This window comes from Gambusia affinis, linkage group LG06 (genome assembly GCF_019740435.1).
Source record: "Gambusia affinis linkage group LG06, SWU_Gaff_1.0, whole genome shotgun sequence".
Lineage (NCBI taxonomy): Eukaryota > Metazoa > Chordata > Actinopteri > Cyprinodontiformes > Poeciliidae > Gambusia > Gambusia affinis.
The window spans coordinates 17,335,827-17,346,190 of record NC_057873.1 but is presented as its reverse complement, the minus strand read 5'-3'; the positions used below and the strand labels follow the sequence as shown (position 1 = coordinate 17,346,190).

General features: G+C 37.6%; 1 protein-coding gene across 3 annotated transcripts in view; it reads left to right on the top strand.

Annotated features, from left to right (window-relative positions):
* The first annotated feature begins 3,629 nt into the window (after positions 1 to 3,629).
* Positions 3,630 to 10,364, top strand: part of LOC122832940 (arf-GAP with Rho-GAP domain, ANK repeat and PH domain-containing protein 1-like) — a 65,382-nt gene continuing 58,647 nt past the window's right edge. For all 3 annotated transcript variants that reach the window (XM_044120173.1, XM_044120172.1, XM_044120171.1), the window contains exon 1: positions 3,630 to 3,756. The gene's annotated coding sequence lies outside the window, so the exon portion shown is untranslated. The remainder of the gene's footprint in view (positions 3,757 to 10,364) is intronic.

Genomic DNA, 10,364 nt, shown 5'->3' with positions numbered 1-10,364 from the left:
AGATCGTCCAACAGACAGTGTAACAATGAAGTGGAAAGGATTTTTTAATTTTTATTTTTTAATTTTAACTGGACCCTATCCATTTGGTGGTTTTCGAAGGAATTTTGTTGGACTGGATATTTGTGATGTCAAAGTAAAGACGGCTGAATGCAAGTCAAGCTTTCAGATTATATATATATATATATATATATATATATATATATATATATATATATATATATATATATATATATATATATTAACTAAGGTGTAAAACAATTAATTATTTCCCATTCAAGCTGTAATTTTGCACCCCTTCACGTTGGCATCCACACAAATCCAAATAAAATACGACAAAGTTTGTGGTTGTAATGAGACAAAATGGAAAAGTTTATTGGGCATAAATAACTTTGCAAAGAACTATGCCTTTAATAAACCATCTGCACACAAATTTTAACATGCATATTGATTCTACATATGACCTATCAAGATCCAATATTTTCACAATTTGTTACATGATCTCTGACCTGCAGATATATACATCCAAACATGCTGCACTCAGACCTATATTAGTCTCGATCTTTTAGTCTCTCAGTCTCCAGTGTGTCTCCATGACATTTTCTTAGCACATAATTATGCAGGTGTGCAGAAGGCAGCTGGAACCCATTTTTTTTTTTTTTTTTTTGGTCACACACAGACAAATGCAGATTTACATTCATGCAATGACAGCTTCTTAATTTGGGAGCTGTCTGAATGTATGTAGACTTTAAATAAATACATATTCCTACAAAGGTTTCCATCATTTCACTGGTTTTGAGTTTATTTTTCTGTTTTCACATGTGCTTGGGTTTTGCCGTGGTTGGTCTTTCTCGTTCATGCAGGTTTTTTGAAAGTGCAGTGCCATGATCAGAACAGACAAACACAATTACGTGCAGCTGCGACCGGTGAACTGTTTGTACTCACAATGGGAGACAATGTGCACGTGTGTTCGTTTGATTGCATGCATCTACGCGTGTGTGTGCAGTGGCCTACATCAGTGTTAGGAATCCCCCCCAATCTGTTGGCATAGCAACGCCAAGATCGACTCGGCACCAAAGAGCAACACATAATGACGGGATCTTGTGTGATCTATACTTGGGATGTTTCTTATTGCAGCATGCCTTGCTGCTGTTCATGACAGCAGGCATGCAGGCACACTGAACAGAAACCATTCTGATCTGGTTCTCTATTAAAATAGCTCCAGAAGTGAGAGGAACACAGCAGTTGCCTGTTCATGTGGTGGCTATCTCTTCCTCTCTGTTTGCTTCCACATTTTTACACCAGTCTCCTCTGCACATGCGCTGCCTTATAAAGAATGAATGATGAAGAGAAGTGTATGCAAGAAATTCAAAAAGATCTCAAGCTCAACACTGCTGCTATTATTGCTCAATGGCAGAGGCCTTCCGCTGTGCCATTGTAATGTTCATATATGTGTGTGTGTGTGTGTGTGTCAGAAGGAGGAAAGAAGGGTTTGCGACTGCACAGCTTTGCTCTGTCGTGTCTCAGTGGTATCCCCGTATTGTCTTCCACCCGCCTCCGCAGCGGGAGGAGACATAGAAGCAGCATGTTGGCCAGAAAACCCTCTGGAACTGTATGTGTCACACTACCACCCCCACAGCTACCCGGCCCACCAGGGATGATAGCCTAGTGATGACTCATCGCCACCCCACCTCCTCCTTGTGTGTTCTCCCACTCCCTCTCCTGACATCTCTTGTGTTCACCCCTCAGTCTGCTCCTCATCTTCTCTTTCTTTCTCCATCTTTTCAAGCGCTCAGCCATCTCCACTCCCACTCTGCTCTTTTTCTCTATATTCCTAATCTCAACCATTTGTTCTCCCTCATTTATCCCGTTCTATCTTAGCTCCATTAAGAATCTTTGTGCTCTTGTATTGCATCTTGTGCTTGTCTAGAGTTTTCATCCCTTTTTTTTATTCATCGTCAGTCTTCTGCATTACTCTCCCAATTCTGCAGCTCACTTTTTGCCACCTGTTTTCTCCCCCCACTCCCTTCTACGCCTAACCACAAGCTTCTGCTCCAGCTCCACCTTTGTCCTTTTCCCTGCAGGTCTGAGATTAAATGACTAACACGCTGCCAAGTCATGGACTTGTCGCAGAGTAAATGTGGAGTTCATTCAGTCTGGAGGGGGAATAAGTTTTGTACGTCTCCTGACAGAGACCCTGATTGTGAACAATATTTTCACAATGATGAAAATAATTAAGTCAGACTGATTGCAAAGGTTTCTATTATCTTGCTAACTATCCTCCCATTTAATGAAGTAAAAGGAATCCTCAGTAATTTAATGATCATTCTGGTACAAAGCAGCCCTGTGGTTCTTGAGTCAGTGTAGATGGTAAGTGATTGCCCTCTTCTGGTTTCACTGGGACTCTACAACAAGTAACAAATAGGCTTTACTCATATGATGTCTTTATTGTAGTCCTTGGCAAAAATATTAATGTCTTCATGTCTGTTAAAACTAAGTTGCAAAAAATTGTCAACTGGAAGAAAGATCTTACATGATTTTGAAATGATTTTATGATGAAAAATCAGAAAATCTGTGCATGCATTTGTATTTTGCATCTAAAAACTGTATTCCACAACTTTGTGTTGATCAGTCACATAAACAAAATAAAACACATTGAAGATTTTGGGAGTACCATGGGAAATTGCAAAAAAAAAAAAAAAAAAAGTTTTCTATTAGTTCAAAAAAAACAAACACTAAACTAAAATGGGAAACCGCAAGCTGTGTTATTGGATGGATCTTACAGAAAGATACATAGGATGCTGTTCATTTACCTAAAAAGAACGTGAGGAACATTTTGTTATAATTGTATGTAATTTGTTCACTCTTATTGAAATTAATAATACAATTCCACCATTTAAACATTTCATCTCAGACAGGAGGGGGAGTGGGTAAAATGTGAACAAACTACAACTTGTGAATGATGCCAAAAATATTTTATCACTGTTATCCTGTTATGTAGTTTAAAGGGCAATTCTACTGAATACTGCAAACTTGTATGTAAACTTCTAAATTTGATTAAAGCAAAACATATGTATCCTTCTCATTAACTTGGAGCTAATAGAAATACTTTTGGTGGTAACTTAAAACTGGTTAAGTTCTTTCTGACTGTAGAAAAACTATTTTTTGATACATTGTTTTAGTATTATTTAAAACAGTATATTTATATGTAAACAGTACTACTTTTAGACCTAATTTTGGGGTTTATTTTACTATATAAATGAGTGAATTCTTACTTGATTGCAATTGTTTGTATGTACAAAATGGTAGTCTCGCTATAAATAGTTGTGTTTGGAACTTTCCGGTTAACATAGTTACCTGAACATGTACTTCTAGTAAAAGATGACAACATAACAGCACACTGGGCCGTCCAGTCGTTCCTCGGAGTCACATGATGGACTTACGGAAATTGTGTACTTTTTCCTGAATAAGTTGGTCGTTAGTTAGCGAGAAATGTACGGGAAAAGTCTAAAAAGTAAAGTTCAAGACCTTCAAAATACCATATGATACACTTATTCTTAAAGGTCTACCCGGAAGTGGAATGTTTCCGTGTTTGCAGCTTGCCGTCAGAAGACAGTGAGTTGTCGCCTGAGCTGCTGCTCCGCCGTGAGAAAAATGTTAGGAGCTGTTTGGGACTGCAGTCGTGGCCGCTGAGCCCATTTCTTGGACAAAAGAACAGAATAAATTCGCCGAGTGGAACACCTGTTAATGCTTAGAAAGGTAAGTTGATAAAACCATTTCATACGTCTGTTTTTTTGTTTTAATTTTATAAAAAGTTTATAGATTGAAAAAAACAAACCTTCCAGAGTCCAGTTAACAGTGGAGTAGTTTCCAGTTAAAAATAAACGGGTTGTCTAGGTTACTCTGTGCCACTGACCGGTGTTTTGAACTGTTATGTGTAAACTTTACGCTGGGTTAGTTTGGCAGAAAAGTCACAAATAATTTCATCCGCCGAGTACAGTTCTGCTTTTTGATGTCTCCTTATGAACGAAGAAGAGAAAACAATAATCAGTATTTATTGACTTCATGGTGACTTGTGAGGCATGGCTTGCTGTTGGATGCAACAAGTTTCTCTCTATTATGTCTCTGCCTGTGTGACTGGACTGTTTATCCCCAGAGGGATTCATTATTCCTAATCTGATTGCATGGAAGTTGTGGCTGTTACTGTTAGAAGTTCTGGTGGATTACGCATAATGATTCATGAGTTTTGTGTAAGCAGATGGATTGTTATTTCCAAGCTTTCATCTACAGCTCTGAATCATGAGTACAGCCCCATCGCCCCTAACCATAGTGGATGCTTCTGAAGATCTCTCTATCAGCCCATTTCTGCTTTTTGTTTTCAGCTGGGCCTGCATGCACAACATGTAGCCCCAGTTCATATAAATTAGCCTTTATCAAGAGTGAAACTGTCTGAATTTGTTATCACTTATGATTTTTAGGTCGGTGGAAACTGCTGTTTTATATCCTGTTTCTTTCAGATATGTGAACCACTTTTTGTAGTTCAAGAGGCTCAATATAGCATTAGACATTTTTGCATGACATGCTAGCTCAGTTGAATATTTAAGAAGCAAATCCGTCATGCATTTATCTTATATAAAATATTTATATCTTCAAAATTTTCTTCTGAATTAACCACATATTAAGTGGATTTTGTGTGACATACCAACACATAGTGCGTAATTGTGAAACTGAAGAAAACGATAAGTGGTTTTCAAAACTTTTTTTATTTGCAAAATCATCAACATAAACTCGACTGCAACCAATTGCCTTTAGACCTCAAATTATGCGTGTAGTTTAATTTCTGTATAAATGTAGCTGTTCTGTAAAAATCTCAGATATTTGTTAGAAGATGAAGACCAAAGAATACACCACACAGGTCAGGTATATCAGCTGATGATGGAAAAACTATGACAAGACATGTCTCAGTTGGCACGACAGGCAACTGGCAACTAGACCCATAATGACTGGAGGAGCTGCATTGATCTACAGCTCAAGTTGGAAAATTTGTCAACAGAAAAGTTGACAAATCCTAATGTGGCAAGAAGAAAGTTAATAAAAATCCCTTTTGCTGTTTACCACAAGTCATGTGGCAGTAACAAAATGCTTTCTATGGCAAAAAAAAATTGATGCTGCACAAAATTCTGAGCACACTATCCCCGCTGATGTGTGTTTCCTCATTGTGCTGTCAAGTGCCTGTTAATCACCTATTTATTTAAGTCAGCTTTGTGACTGTAGAAAAGACCTAAACATGTAGAACAGCAGGTCTTCCAGACCAGAGTCGAACGCCGCTGTTGTAGGTCAAAGCATGCACTTGATAGAATGGCCCAGTCAAAGTCCAGACCTAAATTCAATTAGCAATCTAGGCCAAGACTTTGAAGTTGCAGTATACTCTCCATCAAGTTACCTGGAATTATCTCGTTTAGAAAAAGTACAGAAATTTCAGTGTAGCTGTGCAAAGCTGGTAGGAACCCAAAAAGAGCAGCTGTAATCACAGCAAAAGGTAATTCTATAAAGTATTGAGTTAGAGGCTTAATACAAATGTAGCCCCCAATTTTAAAGGTTCTTACTCATAAAAACAATCTTTACAAATCTGTGCACCTCTTTTCCTTGTCTTTTATTCAGCTTTTTCACTACACGTGCCACTTTTGTGTATCATGAAGAACTCTAAAATAGAAAAGCTTGTGGCTGCAACAGGACAACATGTGAAAAAGAGTGGAGATGTAGTTGACATACAGGAAGTGAAGAAAGTCTTTTCTCACTCCATATTAATAACGCTACTTTCTATGTAGCACATTAGCTATAACTCCGCTGCTTAAAAAAAACAGTGTTTACTTTTTAAGTTCATTGCACTTGAGATAAGAATAAACATGAACTAGTGAATCATTTTATGACAGACTTGTAATGTTAACTACCTAACAGAATTATCACCCCACTGACTTTTTATGTGCAGTAACTGAAAACTGTTGATAAGGAAGGCTATGACTATCAGACGTTTTGTACAGGTGCAAACCTGAGAGCCCCGTCAAGCAGTGTTACTTTATGTTACTTTACTTTTAAAATATGTTTTTAATCTTTCTTTTTTTAACTCCATTTTTCCCTCTGCGTCCTTCTGTCTCAAACATCCACATGATTAATTCCTTCTGAATGACTTCATAATGAGGGGAGAAGTGAAACGTCGTACAGGCAGCCTGCTGTCCGGATTAATAACAGAATGATATGAGTTAAAATGAGCCCATTTGAGCAAAGTGTCTCCTGAGTACAGTTTTCTCATGAGTAAGCCCGGTGTTATCCAGGAAATGAACTCTAGTTGTTTAGTGTGTACTTCTTGCAAAGCAAGAAAATTAGTTTTTGTATAACAAAACAAAAGTTGTTTTGCAAGCACTAATTTATCTTAGAAATTGATCACTCCAGAGAAATAGATCACCCTATCCAACTCAACTATTTGAAAACACCTGTTAAATGTAGATTGTTCTTTGTAAATTGCACGTACCCACTCGTCACACAAAACCCCATAAAGTCAGACTCAGAATGGATTTATTCTTGTGAACAGCTGACAGGTCTGTGGCGCTGGACTGTAGGGTTGAGTTAGAAACATCTTCTGGCGTCCTGAAAAGAGAAGGCCAAGAGCATTTGTTCGCGCACAAGGTTGTTCACTAGAGGATATTGTTCAGATGCGTCTCTGTACTGGCAGGACTGAGTCACTATTCACTCCTAATTGAAAGTGGGCTGAAAGCAGCAGTGTCTCTGTTGATGGGTACATGAGTCACGTCCTTTGTGTGTGCCTGTATTCTGTAGCAGTTCTTCTTGTGGACAGCATATTAGTAGAAATGTGAAGTAAACTGGTAAGCTGATTACTGGAACTTAGAGTGATGAAGGAGCTGAACTATGCAAAGAATTTCTAGCCAGTTAAGAATCTGTAAACATGACGTAACAAGTTGATCACTAACTAAAATACACTACCAACCACATAGAGAATGCCAAGAACTGCCCAACCGGTTGTTTACAGCAGCACCAGAATTGCTCCCAGTCAGGAATCTGCAGTGGCTCTGCGGTGAACAGAACTTCCAGTGTGTTCATGGAGGAATAACTATTAAGAAATGCAGAGTAGATTTTGAAAAATACCAGGATGCACAAGTGAAACATGGGCTTTGTGAATGTTTCATGCTGCTGTGGTGCTTGTTGTGGCTGAGATTTGTGTGTTGATGGTCGATCAGTTTAAAACCGGAGTCAGCTGTTTAATATACTCACGGCACTTAAGCTTTATTGTTGTCATTGAATAACTAATTCATAACAGTTGCCTCTTACATGTATCCTCAAGCCAAACGACAATGGTTGATAATGAAAAGTCTTATAAAAAAAACATAAAATAAATACATCAAAGCCTATTTGTTTTCATAAAAATGAAAAATATAAGGTGGATATTGTTCAGCATCCTAAAAGACGTGAGAATAAATGCTATTAAGTTGTCTTGGCCACAAACAGTTCATAACTATCAATACATTTATTTCAGCTAGGGATAGTTTGAAAATCAAGGAATAACTAACGTTTTAGTCACAAATAGTGGGTTGAATTTAAGGTCAAAGTGAGCAAAAACCTATTTTATTTAAAAGAAATTCTCAGTTTTACGCAATTATAAAAGGCAAAATATAGTATATGGGAGCCACGTATACGAGATAGTTAAAGCTTACGTTCAGCTGCTAAACAAACAAGTCAATTGAAGCTTGAAACGTTTTTCTTTTCCGTGTTCCTTTCCAAACAGCTGATTTTCTTGTTGGCAAGGAAGAAGAGTGGTGGGGCGGGGTGATCAAAACTCCAGTCAATCTGGTACTTTCTCTGGTATCAAGGAAAAGATTTTAAACCTTAGGAATAGAAGATTTAAGCAGTTTTGAAACTGCAACTTAATAAAAATCTTGGTGTACTTTGATAGCAAAAAGCAGTTGATACATATTTGTCCTCTCCTTGTTCCATGAACTCTGTCCTGCAGTCCTTTTTAACCTCATCACTCTCATTGCCAACTTGTCTTTGATTTTCCACTCCAACTTTTTCCTTCAAGGAAGTGAAACGTTAGACGGCTAAGTTAAATATTTTTTTTCAGCCATAGTTTTTTTTTTTTTTTTTACTAAGTTTAGTTGCGTTTGTCATTTTAGTTTGGACCAAATTTTGGTTGATTTAGTCTTATTATGTTTTTGCCAACAAAATTTACGGTAAATCATATCAACTAAGGCACATTTTAGAGGAATGCATTTTTATTTTCTATCTGTATTTCAACTATGTACAGGTTATCTTTTACTACTGCAGCTCAGCATTGATGGGAACAGAATGACTGTCATGCTTTAGACTACAGGGTTGATCAGAATGACACAAGAGAAAAGGAAGAATGAGGAAAATGTGGGTTTAGTTCAACAAATAGTGTTGCAGTTGCATGTTTTCCTAATAATGTGCAATCCAGATTTGCACAGTTTTAGTTCAGCCAGTTTTTCATTGCATTTTAAACCCACAATGCGCGTCGAAGACTGCTATTAGAAGGCATCAATCTTTTATCTTAAGACACTTTTTAATTTCCTGTTTATGTCATCTCTGCTGTTGCACAATTTTAGAAGTTGCTTAGTTGGTTAAGGTTAAAGTTTTGATCTGAGAGTCGTCTCCACATTCAAGGCGGTCAAACGTTTAGTTTAAGATCCACTTGTTTCAATTTTTGTCTGTTTTGCACTATTCATCTGATTATTTGATAAATAATAAAAAGCTGCGCATGTTACATCATCAAAATAACATTACTTTTTGATTTAAGGCTAGATGCAGTAGTATTAGATTTTCTCAGAAATTAATTTTAGAAGAGGACTTTTTGCATCCGTTTTCAAAACAGCTGCTTATAGATTTAGCTGTAAAAGTGGCAATTATGCATAATGCTAACACTGCACACTGAGAGGTAATTATTTAAACAAGCTGTGTTGAGCTATTAAGCTTTAATGAGCCTCACCCGCCAGACCTTTTTCTGTAGTTGTCTCTAGGGAAATTGGGTTTTTATGTTCACACTTGAATCATCGACGAATGACGAATGATACTTAGATGGGCCGATAAGGTTTTTCATTCTCTCGATTTTGATCAGAAACCTGTAAAAGGATGTTGTAGCATGTTTCTGAGTATTCTCCAAGCTGAAATGGTAGAAGGCTGATCAAAAAGAGTTCTAGACAAAGATGCAAACTAACACTATTATTGTGATGAGAGGCACAAAGGCCTTTTACTATAAAGGAAAGATACACAAAGCAAGAGACCTATTTAAGCTCTGCTTCTTGTCTCCGTTACAGCATTCCCTGTGCTATAACTCGTTAAGATACAGAAAGAGAAGTAACACTGATAAGTTCAGTGTATTTATTTTAGGAATCAGTTCATCGTAAAGGAACTTGGAGCTGAAGTTAAATTTTACTTTGCACTAGCTAATATTCAACTGATTTTGAATCAATTTGCGATGTTGGATTACCAAAGAGTTTTACAAAGGAAAACCTTTTTAAACTAAAAGTGAATCAAATACAAACAAGATCAGGTGAAGCTGTCTGACTGAATAAAACCTTTGTTTGCTTTGCAAAGTTTTCATGCATCTGCAATGTCTGTACATTTTGTCACGTTACAACAGCAATTTTTTCTTGGATTTTATTTGCTACAATAAAAATGATGCATTGATTTAAGATGTAAAATGCTTTTAATTAAGTGTTGTGTATTTTTCTATTTAAATCTTTTTACCCGTGCCTAGAAACAATCCTTGGTATAGAAAAGGGGTGGGAACTCCTGGTCCTCGAGGGCCGGTGTCCTGCTAGTTTTAGATGTATCTCTACTTCAACACACCTGAGTCAAATACTGAGGTCATTAGCAGGACTCTGGAGAACCTGACTGCACTTGGGAGGTGATTCAACTATTGGATTCAGGTGTGTTGGACCAGGGAGACATCTAAGAGTTGTAGGACACCGGCCCTCGAGGACCAGGAGTGCCCACCCCTGGTATAGAACTATCAACAGAAGTTACCTAATTAACCTGTGAATAACTTAATCTCAGTACAAACACAGCTAAATTGTGGAGGCCTTATAGGTTTGTTTGTGGACAAACATCATGGAAATCAAGGAACACAGCAGACTGGCCATAGAGAAAGCTGTAAGGCAGGGGTGTCAAACTCCAGTCCTCGAGGGCCGCAGTCCTGCAGTTTTTAGATGTGCCACAGGTACAAAACAATGTAATGAAATGGCTTAATTACCTCCACCTTGTGTAGACCAGTTTTCCAGAGCCTTAATTATTCTGTTCAGGTGTGGTGCAGCAGAGGCACATCTAAAAGTTGCAGG